The 15,866-nt window shown below is 40.6% G+C and overlaps 1 long non-coding RNA gene across 1 annotated transcript; it reads right to left on the bottom strand.

The window, feature by feature from the left end:
- Positions 1–11,181: 11,181 nt before the first annotated feature.
- LOC306793154 lies at positions 11,182–13,176 on the bottom strand. Its single transcript, XR_013772868.1, has 2 exons — positions 13,053–13,176; positions 11,182–12,273 (listed from the first exon to the last, which is right to left on the bottom strand). It is a non-coding gene; the product is annotated as an uncharacterized lncRNA (long non-coding RNA).
- Positions 13,177–15,866: the final 2,690 nt, after the last annotated feature.

Here is a 15,866-nt window from a genome sequence, read left to right as displayed (position 1 = left end):
CAGCATGAAACCAGGCAACAAACAGCGCTGTCATTATGATCAAAACTCCCAGGGGAAAGAGGGCACACTGAAAATGGGGTGCTTTGGCCATGCTGGTTCATTACAGTTGGTCTGTCTAATGAATTATAATCCTGGCTGCTGCTACAAAACCCTCCATGTTTCTGCGAGAGGTTCTCATTTTTCAGGCAGTACCCTGACTAAAATAATCACAATTGAAAATGTTTGGTTGACCAGCTTGCCAAGACTAAAATAGGTCAGACTATGAGAGCAGAATTGGTGTTTTTAGGAGGGTCATTCTTTCCCAGAAAACACCATGTATTGCTTTTCTAGGTCTCCCTTCCATCTTGGGACCTGTGGCCCAAATCACATGGCAGCTCTTATAAAACACAGCTTTGATCTAATTTAATTTAGTGGCCATGTAGACAGGGCATGCAGTCAATATCTGACTAAGGAGACTTTATCTACCCCTCCGGTCACCTACCCTGTGCAAGGAATATATCAAATATAATAGCAAGGTGCTAATTCTTTTGCATTCCCATCTTTCTCACCATGCATTCATTTTTATTTCATCCCTCTTCCTTTAAGGTCCCCCCAACGTCAAACAAACCAATTAGCAGTCAACTTTCTAGATAATTGGCACACCACATCTCAACAGTGAGCCTGCGATGAGGTTGGGCATGAATGGACACTCACTGCTCGGATAATGATCACCTCAGCCTTGTTTATGACGTAGAACTTCTTCTGAGCCATGGCAGAGAGAACGAGAGGAGAACTGTGCACCTCTCACTGGGCTCTGAGATTATATTTTTAGAATGAACGATTGGTTTCTGTCCTTGGTAACTGCCCCATTTTTCTTGAATAGGTCAGACACAAGTACAGTGGAAACTGACTGTGGTGTAGAGACATCTACAGGAAACCCAAATGCTTCTTTATGCTTCTTTATCGATGTCATAACTCGATTTAAATGGTGTAAAATGAACTGTCTGTATGTATGTATTTATGTATGTGGCTTAGCAAATGACAAACTGAACAGAGAACTGACTACAACAGTGTGTCTTTGTGTGTTGGTGGGAGGAAAGCTATAGTTAGCTGTTAGCAGCCGGTGGGCAGCAGATTCCTGTGGTTGTGTTTAGCTGAAAGCTAACAGGGCTAATACAGTGAACAGAGCTAACAGATCACATGACTTAACACGCAGCAGGACTGACTGAGGAAGCGTTGAACAGTGCACTGCGGTGGAGCGGTGCAGACAGCTGCATAGATTCGAATGAGACCATATCTGTTGAGTCATTGCGTGAGTGAACAACACGTCTGACGCACTGAAGAACACGAGAATCTACACACTTTACTTCTATTGTAATACATTAAAATTAAAGCTGTTATGCTTATTTGTACATGATCCTTATTCTAGAAAACATATTACTGAAACATCCTTCATACAAGATTTTAACATACACATTGGCCACTGAATGTACACTACTGGCATGTTAATTATATCTCTACTTTTTTATGAAATCAAAGATAGAAAATAATTAAGAACTGTTTCACTCGTATCTTACTATGACACCATAACTAAAAGATCCATATCAACCCTAAAGAGTTCAATATTAAATACAAGAAGACATACTGAAATAAATAACATAGATACACTGTGAAAACAAATTAAAACGTGTATTAAGAAATATACAAGTTTATGTTTTACACCTTTTATTAATGTGATTACACATTTCATGAATACTTTGGGGATCCATATCATCAGGTCACAGGCTGCCCAATAAGACAACCTATGATGCAAATTCGGTCACACAAACACACATGCACACATGCACACACACCCTTGCCAGTGTACAGCAGTGACACAGGAAACCAAATGCGGCTCTGCTGTTCATCTCATAGATAGCATCTTATCTACAGGCTTCCTCCCCACTGCAAGGACAGCAGTGGAAATGTTCAGTCTCTTTGTCCAGGGGATTAGGAAGAACTATACTGTATACGCTGACGTCATGCTGAGTTATCGCCGTCATTTTAAAACTTTGGCTGACACTTACACACTTACAGAAAAACAACTTGAAAAAGTGGCAGGAGGATTGACGGAAACAAGTATGTGCACGTTCCCAAATGTTTCATATATTAAGACACTATTAACCACTTTCCTTTATAGTCTCTTTATTTCTTTTATTTTACATTTCTACAATTGTCAAATGTAGTTGAAAATAGGCACATACTCTCACCAAGATGATATATGAATAGTTGGACAGGAACAAGAAAACACGTGACCTTAATTAAATATTTACAGATAGCATGTACGGTATTTACTTAGAGAATAAAAAAACACAAAAATGCTTTAAAACTGTTGTTAATGAAAAAGCTTATTTCAGTTTGTCCAAAGCATTAGCTGCCAAAGCATTAGCTGCAAGGCTGCAACACTAGCTTAATACTTTCACATTTTGGGGACAATGCTTGTTTGTTTTCTGCTCAATTGTATCTGTCTGGTTCACAGATTAAGTATCTTTCTAATATACTCTGTGCCTGTGGGGTTTGTAATCCAAACAGATCTTTTACCAGATAGCATTGCACTTACACAAATACAACTACACTTTCTCCACAGTCCAGGGTATCTTACACCTAATTGGACAGTCGTCTTAAAAATGAACCACATTCATTATACAAATGTCAGTGCCTGCTGGGGGAGTGTAGGAAGAAGAGAGGGTTAGGAGTCGAGCTGACTAATGAGATAGCATCAAGGAAAAAGGCTCCTCAGTCCATTCAAGAGGCACAATTTCGAAACATAGTTGGGTGTATGATATTATGAGCCACACTGTGGAATTATGGTTTGTCTTGTGGGTGTTTTTTTGGACCGTAAACCATTTCTATCACCATCATTACACAGTTTTCACCAGGTTTTCATTTTGAACACGGTCGAACACTAGTTTACGATTAAGACGGTAAAACAGACAGTCTGTCTCTGGCCAAATGTAGCAAAATCCACCTACCAGCACCCATAAAGCTCAGTCATTAAATGTGTGGTTTTAATTAATAAATGAATAAATTACAAACGCAATAATAAACTCCCTTTTTTGTTCACAGTCCGATTATCAACCTGAGATGCGAGACTGTAGTCGCCGCTGAGAGACAATGCACACGACAGGAAACCAGACACTTAGAATACCAAAATCCTGTCCTGTTGCTGTTGTGGAGATTTTATATTGCGCCGGTATTTTGTTACCTTTGGACAGAGCCAGGCTAACCTGTTTCCAGTCTCTCTGCGAGTGATCAGTAAACTGATCAATGATTTAGTGAACAGACAAATAAGAAAGTGGTATTGATCTTCTCATGTAACTTTTGACAAGAAAACATGTATAAGTGTCTTTCCCCTAAATGTTTATTTTTCCCAAAACTATTTTTTTAAAACCATCCAATTTTTAAAGCTGTGCCATTACATCAAATGTAAAAAATAGAGTACATACTAGGTGAGTCTGAAGGGTTCAAGATAAAACAGGGCAGATCTGTGGCTGGCCTTGTAAAATATGGTCGGAATGAGGTCATCGATGTTCAATATCAAACAAACAAGGAGTGTGAAAATCATCACTTCAGTTAACAGCAGCAGACTCAGCAGCTCTTTTGCCAACGTTTCCAGTTGGCCTCTGCTTCGGACATAGTTGCGGAACACATTTCTTTTGTTTCCTGTGCAAGGAATGTCAATAACAGCTCAATTCAGATAGCACAAGGTGGTGCAGCACAGCCAAGAGTGAACGTAATAATAATAATAATAAAGAAAAGAGGATGACCAGTACTCAGTGGATGGCAGATTATTAATTCAATTAATCTGAAAATATATCAGAGATAACAGAATATCTGTCAGAGGATCTTGTAAGCCACTTGGCCACAAATAGATCATCACTGTCATGACTTTCATAATAACTGTGGTGTCAAAATGTTGCTGCATATTTTGAGTCTGAGATGTTGCCAATATGACAGAACTGAACAGCTCTAAGCTTTGGTCACCATTTAATAATACAAAAGCTGTTGGCACGAGCCTTCAAAAGGCTGTGGTGGTCAGGTACAGTTTTCTAAGCTACACAGCTGAAATTCAAACAGCTTTTTAAATTGACACATATCCAATAATCCCCCAACACATTCCTGGCAGGGACACCAGTTTTAAGTGTGTGTAGCTTATCAGTTGTTTCTGACAGGCGAGTGCAGCTTGAAGAAAAAAAACATCGATTCTCTGTTGCCTCGTTGACCAGATGGTACTGAGACACGCAGACTCTCTCTCACGCTTGAATGTATTCAACACTCATTGTGCGCAGGATTAGCTGTACATTGTAGCTTTCTGGGGCTTCTTTCGACACCAGAGTGGGTGGAGGCTATTCCCAGAAAACAGGTGCCATTATGTGGCATCGGGGGTCCTTCCAAAAGGTCAGACAGTGAGGGGAGGATATGCAGTTAGTTAGATTAGAGCCGCTCTCAGAGGACACTGAGTTTAGTGTCCACGGACAGCAGGGACAGTGGTGCTGTGAACCTGGTATACAACCTGATTTGTTAATGAAATCAGGTTAGCTCTGTGGGCGGTCACTCGTGTCATGTCACCCAAGGCACACAGAATGATGAGACATTCGATGACAGCAAAGTAAATATTAATTTATGTTGTCGCACTGCATGTGAAGTGTAGCCTACACAATTAATACCCCACCAGTCTGATCACACGGAGACCATCGACAAAGCAAAGAGCAATCGCCCACAAATGCTCTGACTTAGCGAGGGCACGTTTACCAGCAGGACAGTTTATCAGCATTGGTGTCAAACATCCTTCTAATGTTTGGTTTCCATCGCAGCCTCTGGACATGAATCACTGAAACTGCAGACAGGATCAGACGATCCATTTATGCACCTGATTGATGAGACACGTTATTAGTGAAAATGAGAGAAACCAAACAGCTTGATAGATGTCTGCGTCCGTCTATGCTAATTGATCCACTTTAGCTGTCTGTTGATACAGCAAAAGAGAGCCCCGTTGAGTCTAAAAAGCAACAAGCTTCCCAACAGGGGTAGGGCAGAAACAAATGTACCACTGACCATCTGGCAGGAAGGACCTTTCAGCTGATTTATAGCCTTTTGTCTGCCTTTTCCGCTTTCCTTCCTCTATTCTAGTCATTATAGGCATAATGTTCCTGAGATGTTCCTGGAGCCCTTTCCTAGATTCATTTATAATTGATTTCATTTTACATATCAGAGAAAAAAGCAATGAAAGTGATGTTTTCTGCAGTTTTGTTTTTTGAAATGTCTATGTTGTGTACACAGCGCGGGTTCTCAAGTAATCAGCATTAATCAAATAAATAACCTCCAGGCATCAAAGAACACAAACACAGGACAACATGTAGCAACCGATTTTAAATTGTTCAAAGCTGCATTCAAACCTTATGAAAGACTCCGACCCTGTTTGTATCCTGAAACAGTCTTTGCTCGGGTTCTGTTTGGCAGCTCAATCGATAAAAACAGAATTGAAGAGCTCGGTGAAATAAGCTTACTGTGAGGAGAGAAGAACAGCAGGCTCTTTCAACAGAGGCGGTGAAGAAGGAAGCAGCAGTTTATGTCATCCATGGTCAGGGTTAGGTTGATGAGGGTGATGCTGCTGCAATAATGCAATCTCATTTATGCCTCAGCACAAGCTGTGTATTCTGCAGTGATGAGATGACTTATATGACTCTCTCTTGAGCCATTAAATGCTCGCCTGATCCAACAACTACCGTTGGTCTGTTGGTTTGCTGAATAATCTCTTTATTATGGTGGTGTATTGTCAAATTTTGATGACCACTGTCGAGGAAAAGTCTACTGTTCAGACAACAGCGAGGCAATCACAAAATCACATATGATTTATTGTATTACCTAACCTGGTACATTTTAACAGGCAACGTGTCTGTTGACAGATGAGGAAAATGTTCTCACAGACAATCAACAGCTTGTTCCGGTCGTGAAAGTCAAATGCTGAGAGGAACAGATGGTTGCATAAACACGGTAGAATAAACTGAGACACTATCAGGATAATCGAATCACCATAAAGTTACAGCCCTGAATACCACATCCTTCACATCGAAAGGTCTTTCGATCAAATGTAATGATTGATTGTTGGATAGCATGTGTGGTAATGTGGGAAGGCATGTAAATACCCCAATATTCATAGTAAATATTGAATTTAAATGATTTCCAGCTTTCACAGAAATCATATTAATACATTTAATTCATTAATTAATTAAATGTAATACATTTAAATATTATTTTTAATATGTAGCGTTGTTTTCAATTCCATCCTCATACAGTAATCGATAGTGTGAATTTACTTTTGAAGTTTACAGAAAAGAACATAGTTCAGAGTACTTTATTTGAAAGTTAAAGATGAACCTTACGTTTTTAAAGTACATATTCTTAAAATTGAAACCTTGCAAATCTGACAGAGGAGTTTTGCAAGAATGTAAATGTGTTGGTTGCAAACTCATTTGGTACTTCAGCAGCAGGACTCACAAGGATTTGAATGGCTTTGTTTTGTTTTTTTGAAAACACGTGTTTTTAGGCTTTGATGGCACGTCACCTCCTCCAGTTCTTCGTTCAACTTGTACAATTATTTTACAGAATTCAATCCACATTATAATCTGCTAGATACACAAGAGGCTGAGCTTTTTTTGATGCACATGAGATTGAACATGTATGGCTGCTGGCGTATCAGGAAGTGTGAAATCCACAAATACGTATTAATGGTTTACAAACATTAACAACAGTGTTATTACCAAATGGATCCAGACAATTATCTCACAACCTGGCAACTCAAAAGGTTGTTTTTAATAATGGCTTATGAAAGGTCTATAATGCATTATAAAATTATAAATTAATCATTAATTCAAAAAAACATTAGTTCAAATGTACTCTGATGTCTCCTGTACAGACACTCACTACAGCTCCTATTTTCAATTAATATGTCCCCAATAATAGATTGTTATGACGCAGCTCACATATTTTTCTCTGTACCATGCAAATTAAAGGCCAGTTGTTGTTCTCTGGAAAAGCAGGAGTGCAGACTGCACTGTGAGAACAGCGTGTGAGCAGCTGCTGTTAGTTTCTGTAGCTGATTTGACTATTTGACAAGTCAACGTACAATCTTTACCTCAGTCGCCTCCCCTCTGAATCAGCCGGTGGAGAGTGGGTGTTTGGGCACTAGGCAACAAGCGTTGGACAGGTGTGACACCGAGCCTCACATTTGTCTGAGGTGTGAACTGGATTATTTATGAACCCAAAACAATAATTGGATAGAGTGGAAGCTAACAAACTCTACACTACAGCTGGAGACTAGGTTAAAAAAAAGGCTCAATTTGAAATTTACAAGTGGATTTTAAAGCACATAACTTTTATTTTCATGAAACTAGATTAGTTATCTAAAACGCTACTGTATTGTTCCTACCCTGGAGTGAATCGTCTTATTACAGTCCTGAAAGAAAGGGCCTCCTGACACAACAAAATGAAGGGCCTCCTGACACACAAAGGGCCTCCTGACACAAGTATGAAAGGGCCTCCTGACACAAGTCAGGAGGCCCTTAATGACAAGAACGTGACAACTGTATCTAATACCAGTTACTTTACTGCCACACAAACACAGAAACAGTCAAACTGCTGTTCACAGAGCGATGGTGAATATGCACACGCCTCTATTCCATATCCCAACACAATGTATGATAATGACCATGTGATCCCACTACTTGCACACAAAGAAGTGCATGAAAGGCCCTGAGGAGAGGGGTGTCCATGTGTCCTGGGAGTAAAGCAATATATCGGTGTGTGTTTGTGTGTGTGTGTGTGTGACATTGTCCCTGTAACACTGGCGGCTGTCTGAATAATTCATGATGCCAATCAATGATTAAAGGTCTGCTGGGTGTCACACCTAACACCAGAAGAGAGGTCACCGTATGTCATTCATGGTTATGGACATAGTAGCGTTGAGGAAAACAGACAATCAAGAAATAGCAAGAAGGGAAGTGAAACTTACGGGGAAATTATACAATTTAACTGAAGGTTCTTTGTGCTACTGAAAGTTAGTTTAAATTCAATTATTGATCACAGAATGTGGTGTTTAACATGTTAAATATTCCACTTATTGTTAAGACGACCATTTTAAGACTTTTTAATATTTCCAGTTATGTGTAACATGATAGCGACTTCATCCATACCTACGTAATGACAGCTCACACAATTGCCGGTGCTAGCGGCCTGTCTCTAATGGCTCTTTGCAGGAGAGAAAACACACTGGCACACAGGAAGCAATGCTTCTGATGTTACTGGCAGCAGCAACACTGGCTTATTCAGAATAATCAGAAGGGACTAGACACAATAAGAGGCCAAGCCCTACAGAACGTCATTGACAGGAAAAAATACACAAACGTTTTGACTGATGGGAAGTGCTTTACGTGAACATTTCAGCAATTTGTGGGCAAAAGTAATAAACCAAGAATCTTGTGGGGGGGGGGGGAAGGGTTGAATTTATGAGATGTTTTACTTCTCATTTTGGCTCAGAGAATCAATAAAAGAGAGGGAAGTAGCAGCGATGGAGGGAAAGACACTTGAGACCCATTGCCATAGAAATGACTCAGCTAAGTGTACTGAGGTGTGTTTAAGTGTTACTCTAGTCTACATAATGCAACTAATATACACTCGCGAGCCAAAAGCGATGTGTTTTAAGTCAAAACTATTTTATTTCCCCAGTCGAGATTGGAAATTGTCTTTCTCAGGGACAGCAAAAGGTCATATGATGAGTTGAATAATATTCATATTATTGCTGGGCAACAACTGGCTTACATTATCCTAATAGCTTATAAATCGATTAGTGTATCAGTGTCAACATGGTCAGTCTCAAAGAAAAACAAAGGACATAATCATGGTCGATTCTCTTCATCTGACCCTGGATAGCTTGAGTGGTTCTGAAGTATACAAGAGCTGGACAGAAACTCATGGACAATGAGCCAGATGGTTTTATTGTGACGATATAGAAACATTGTGACTTCCTACAGTTAAATAAAGGTTACATTGTTGTTTTCCTGTCTGACTCAATCTTCGTGCTGCCATTTTTGTTTTTGATCTGGTTTTGAATGTGGGTCGTGGATGTTTGTAGATGTAACTTTTTTGTGTGATGAAAATAAAATATAAAAGTAATCATAAAACAGTACAACCCTGTACAAATATTACATATATGTTCAGCTTTTCAGTCACAGAGTTGTTGAATCTGTATTCCGTGCAGGTTGTATTGGATTGTAATAAATAGCCTTTCCTTCTGTTCAATACTTGCACTGGATGTTTATTTGAAGGCTACCAGAAATGCCTATTGCATTGCCAATCCATTTGATACAACAAGAAACAGTTGGCTGACCCTTTCTAGTTGTGAAATAATCGTAGTTGTTTTTATTAAAGCTTACCAGACTTCTCCCAGGACTTGTTGCTGCTCCAGACTCATAAGGTTGTCAGTGATGCAGGAAAGACTGCTTGTAGATGTTGTGTTCGATACACCTGCAGTAAACAGCATCATAACCCGAGGCACTGCCATTGCATAACATTATGTTGTAATTCATTATTTAGAATTGCAGATCGTACGGTGTTTTCGGTCATGCATGTTATATTCGTGTTGATCCTCTTTGTGTTTTTCTCAACATCCAAAAACTCAGATTCTCTCCTGATTCTCAGTGTGTATTAAACCAACTGTTCGGTGAATTGTTATCTCAGAGAAGTCAAACACTCCAGTTGTAACAAACGTTCATTTTCAACAGCATTTAGGAAAAGAAAACCCTGAGTCATTCTTTGAGAACCCACATCTGAACAGTCCCTGCAGACCAGACTGGTGGAGGACAGTAAGTGGATAGATCCGGAAAAGGGAGGGGAGATGTGGGGAGATGTGGGGAGAGGTTAATAGTGCAGAGAGGATTGAGAGACAATAGTGTGGGCTAATGAGTCATGAGGCTGGCTGGCTGGCTGGCTGGCTGGCTGGCTGGCTGGCTGGCTGGCTGGCTGGTGCTGCACGCCACTCACTCTGCCATCACAGCAATCACCCACAACACACACACACACACACTGGTGTATTTGGTAGTTTTGCTTCTGTTGATCAGTTTTTAATACATTTACCTAGATGCTAGCCTAAAAAACTAAACAAATTAAAACTAAACAAAGTATTGTTTGAGATAATCATGAAAAGAAAGCAGATAAAAGCACTATGAAGGTTTGAACTGAAAGAGATTTGTTCCGAAATGCTATGAGTTCTATTAAATAGATAGCACGGCACTTATTTGTCTGTATTATTCTACATGTAAACATATTAAATTGAATGGGCACTTTTTTGATTTCAAATTGTACTCTAACACTGGCAAATAACACTACTCCATTCAACTTTTTCCCACAGTGTAAATTATATTTTAAGATAAACTATGACACATCCCATAATATATATTTCATAATTATGTTTGAGACCCATATTAAATGTAATTGACATCAGTGTTCATACAGATATTTTCCATGCGCTGCAGCTGTTGGAGAATTGAACACTGGGATACAGTTCGGACGAGACCGTGTTGAGTAACAGCAAAAAGCTAAACTTGTTTGAACACATAATCAAAAACGACCTTGCATTCCCCTGAGGGCTCTTTAAGATGATATAAGATAATCCTTAATAGTCCTGCAGGGTTAAACTCATCTTAATGCTTCGCAGTAAATGAAAGTCATAAATAATGGTCGTCAAACTTCTTACTGAAACAACAGGTTTCTTCATGCTCAGCTTGTCTCCTCTTGGGAGAAAGATCATAATTCTGAATGTAAGCAGCCTTGTTTGGGCTTTGTACATCACGAGAATACCACGAGAGGCATGGTGCTGTTTCATATCCAGTGCTGCTCTGGCTAATCCAGAGATCAGTGGGGGCATCAGGGAATGCTGAGTCCATCTCTGGCCTGCAGCTCAGCAGTCGCCCGTCTAGACTGGCAGGCAGCTCAGTCACGATGCATACAACGCCACCACACCCTTTTAGATGAAGAGCAGCGGGATGGTTTTATGGACTGAGATCCATGCAAAGATAAAATATTGGTTTGAGTGTTGCTTTCACAGGAAAGATAAACATTTCAGCAAAAGTTAAACTGAACTGAGTCAAAGAAACAATTGCTGCTGTGATCATTTTTCATAATTTATTGTACATTGTCATTTCTTCCGTTATCTTACACCCAAACTGTTAAACACAACAACATTTCCATTCATACAAAATATAAACTATAAGGGGGGGAAATATAAATCTAACATCAACCCTTCCCATATGGTTATAATATACATATACAGTCACTCCCTGGGTCTAACCCATGGATGAAGGGGGGGAAAGGTGTCAATCAAACCCTCATTGTAAAAGACCGCAACTTTACACATCACAAGGCAAAACTGACACAAGTCTTGTGGCAACTTATTTGCTACATACATCTCTTTGACAATTCTAATAAAAAGACGAAGAGCCAAATTATGAAAGAACCCAACTGGAATTTGTCATCCGGCTCGTACTTTTTTGAAATAAACTCCGACTGTATGTGCCAAAATTAACTTGACAGACAAAAAAACATTCTGATATTGATTGCCAGGTGGATTTAAAGCCGCAAATAGACCCTCTGTACACTCAAGTGGTCCGCATTTCAATCAAGACATGTGACATGACAACCACAGCGCTGAGCATCTCCAGGATTTGGTGATGTTACTATGGAAACGCAAGGCAAAAGGGAAGCTGGGCCAACCGCCGCTCCTTTTGATTCCATGCAAGGGGCTGAGGGGGTCTTGGTGATGATCTCCAGGTGACGGTTAAACCCCTCTTATTGAAAGAAATGTCTTGAATTATACATATTTTTATCACGAATTTAAGGAGGACAAAAAAGGTTGTGGAGTCCATCCATGTTAGTCTTGTGGTCTCTGTGCAGTGCGGTGAAAGGGGTTGGGGGAGTGAAGTCGGAGTGGATGGGATGATAAGATGAGAGGTGAGGAGGAGTGTTGAGGCCGAGAAAGGGGGGTCTTTGGGGTCCGAGGCTTCAACAGTAGCGCTGCAGGAAAGAGGCTGCCGTGATGATGGGGGCCAGGAAGGAGACGGTGGCTGCATGCAGCGAGACGCCTGATCCGGTAGGGTTGGTAGCGTTGGTCGAACTGCTGTTGGCGCCTGTGGCCATGGTGGTGGCGTTAGGGTCGAGGGTGGAGTTCAATGATGTGGAGTTTGTACTGTTCTGGGAAACCACCTGTTGGAGGAAGTAGAAGAGGAGGAGGAGGAGGAGGAAGAGGAGGATGGAGGATAGAGGGTTTAAAACTTGTCAAACTGTAACAAAGCCTCTGCTTCAGTGATAACCTTAAAATGTCACATGAGGAGCTATTCACTGATGCTTTATATAAACTGCAAATTACAGTAAAATAACTTTTACAGGAAGGGAATAGTACCAAAACTACACCGGAAATCAATCAAAATGTCACTCAATCTTTATACATTTTTATAACTATTGCCACTGTTATTTCTGACTGCTCATACTTTCTAACAACATATAGGAAAAGCAAAAAGAGAAGAGAGACCTAAGTGTATCCGCGTGCCTATCAGGTTTCCTTGAGCACACCGAAAAGAAACTTTAGATTCTCTCCCCACCTTTGCACAGGTACATAATACACTGCACCTGAATCATTAATTCACTGGGGTGTGCGCTAATCAAGAAGTAAAGATAAATGTGAAAAAGATTATGACTTGGAATTTGAAGTATTTAAGAATTAAAGAAACACAACAGCAATTTAGAAAATCGACGGACAGGAATTCTGGATATTAATTTCCCGAGAGAGCTTCCAAGTCGAGCTTGCTGTAATCCAGACCGTAAACTAAGCCCCGTCTACAAACACGTTTAGAGTCAAATAACCCATCAGCACACAATGAATTTCTATAAAGATAACCAGCTGACCGCAACACAATAAATTCCAACCATGACCTAATAAATAAAATCAAGCTAAAAACAGTATAACAGATTATATGTCAGCATACCTGTGTTGATAAACATATGGCGAACAAAATCACTCCAAGCTGAACGATCGTCATTTTGGACATTTTCTTGTTGTTTGCAGTAATTTGGCCAGAAGGAGGAGGAGGCTGCCGACAGACGCTGCTTCTCTTTAATGAGGATGCTGCATCGGACTGAGGCTTTTATACCAGCTGGGTCTGTGACGTAGAGTCCCGGACGTGGTGGAGAGAAGAGTTATAATAAAGTGCTTTGACCGCAAGAACTTCGATAATACGGAAACGATTACACACTTCAGGCTAATTGTATTTGAAACATTTGGGAAGTCAGCCTGAACGCGCATGCTCCTTCAACGAAGTCACACATGTTTCACTTTTCCACCGACATGTTTTAAATGCCATGCTTCACAGCATGACTCCCAGTGGAGGAGAGTCCACTTTCATCGACTTCAGTGTCAAATGAAGTCGAACTGGCCACCATCTTATTTACACTGCCTCCAACGTTGTGTTGCCATGGTGATACTGACTTGATTCAGGCTACCATTGGGTTTAATGAGATGCCATCACCCAATTTGAACTGTTTACAATTCAGACTCGACTTCAATTGGCAAGAAAATGACATAAATCGAGTGAAAGATACAAAACTGAAAAGTAAATGTAACCTGTTGGAACAAGCGCTCGTGTCGAGCTCCAGCTATAAGTGTGGCAACAGCGACGCCTGGTGGTCAGCACTGGATTGCACCAGTTATTCAAACATGTCCGGCACAAAAAAATACTGTTTATCTTTGCAAAGGCGGACATTACTCAGCTTTAGTTAGGAAACTGTCAACGTTATTAATCAGATGTGAATACAAGTTGCAGTTAAAACTGTTTCATATGCTAAAGTTGAGCCAGAAACACATGACTCATCATGACTCTATTTGCATGTAATTTGATGAAGGGAAAACACCCGGCTAAATTCATTGGCACCATTATGCAAAACCAATGGGTAGACATTGCCCCCTTGCGGTGAAAATACATTACTGTAAACCACAGTAGATCACACGGTATATCCCACTGTGAAGATCAGGCTACAACATTTTCAACAATCTTCGAAATGGACAGGGACATTTTCGATGTCATCGCGTATAGGGACAATCATACAAGTCATTATACACAAAAATGGCAATTCTTTATGATTCGGTCCAGATGTTGAGGATTGTAACCATAGACCTGTGAATACTGTCTAGTCTTCTGCCATTTGTGTAAGTGGATTGCTAAAGGAATAGTGAGACGGTCTAATCCCCGCCTTCACCCCCCAGAGGAACCTAAAGGGACAGCGCTCCCTGCAGAGGCACCAGATGTGCGCTGTTATGGAAAGCCGGAGAGAGGGGCCTTTTGTGAGGCATCAGATAAGCCCTGTTCCCAAAGCTGGGCCGGATCGGGTATCGTCAACGGGCGTACGAGGGGGCGAAACCCAAGCCCTGAGCACTGGATCGGGTTTCTGTTTACACGAGCCGTGGTCCCTGGATTCCTCCAACCAGAGTCGACCGAGGACGGCTGGAGACAGGGAGGAGAGAGGCTCTGACGTCCCGCCTGTCTGTCTGTCTGTCTGTCTGTCTGTCTGTCTGTCTGTCTGTCTACCTGTCTGTCTCTCTGCATGGGGTTTAGGGACCAAGTGAAAGTTCTGCCAAAGATGCAGTAGAACTATGTATGTGAGTTAAAAGTGGACGCTTGAATATAAAGAAACATATCGTGAAATGGTGGTACAATAAGTACGCCAAGAGTAAACATGGGTCAAATATGTATGTGCTGATACATGATCAACCGAATGTGGACATTATAGATGCTTTTTTATGCAGTGCGCACATATATACACACACACACAACGTCTCACACAGTCGCTGATCAAACAGATGCCATTTGAGAAAGCCCCATGCATTCTGCCATGGTATCATTTAACTCACAGCGTTCCTTTCATCTCTTTATTTTAAGACAGTGTTTGTACTGTGTCCCCTCAGATAAAGCACAGTCTTTGCATTCCTTATGAAATGTATCTGTTGAGATTTCGGAGGGTGGGCGCCAGGTGTTGGGTTACATCAAATCACAGGGCCCTCCCTCTCCCTATCCGGAGAGGGCGAGAGGGCAGCATCAAGTTGCACTGAAAGAGCACGAATCATACCGGAAACTAGGCCAATTTGTTTTCACAAGAAAAGCACAACATGTGTCGCGACAAAAGGACATCAGAGTGCAGCAGACTTTATTTACGTGGACATGTTTTATTTCGAAGATGTGCATTCTTTCCTCAGCGACCAACATGAACTTGGTTTAAAGGCTATCAAATGTGCTACTTTGTTTCAGTCAAACACAATCAAATGGAGCATTTTTTTTTCATCAGCAGGCAATTTGTTTGGATGGAGCGTGGTGGTGTTTATGGTAATTCCTCAAATATGTTGTTTCATTTTTGTTGTCTCTTTATTATTTCGTTATTCAAGTGATATGAAAATTAGTAAATTCCATTGAGGTCGTGATCAGAGTGTTGGTGGCTCAATTTACAATGCTGGTAATTTTCAATTGGACTTAACCTGGGGTTCGGCTATGATCTGACATCAACACATGTTTTGTTTTTTTGACAAAGTTTTACGTTTTTATGCATGTTGACCATGCAGTCCTTTTTCATTTGGTTTGATTCATACCAACAACAAAATGCCATTTTTAAGTTATTGATTGTCTCTTGGTTGTCCAACACGTTACTTTAGATTGAAATTAAGAATTTACTCTGAAAGTTCTAACCGGAAGTCGTATCTGTGTTACCTGCAGATACTTGACAGTGTTGGAGAAGAGAGAGTTAGGATTGTTCGG

The sequence above is a fragment of the Melanostigma gelatinosum genome (assembly GCF_949748355.1).
Source record: "Melanostigma gelatinosum genome assembly, chromosome: 19".
Classification (NCBI taxonomy): domain Eukaryota; kingdom Metazoa; phylum Chordata; class Actinopteri; order Perciformes; family Zoarcidae; genus Melanostigma; species Melanostigma gelatinosum.
This window is presented reverse-complemented; position numbering and strand designations above follow the sequence as displayed.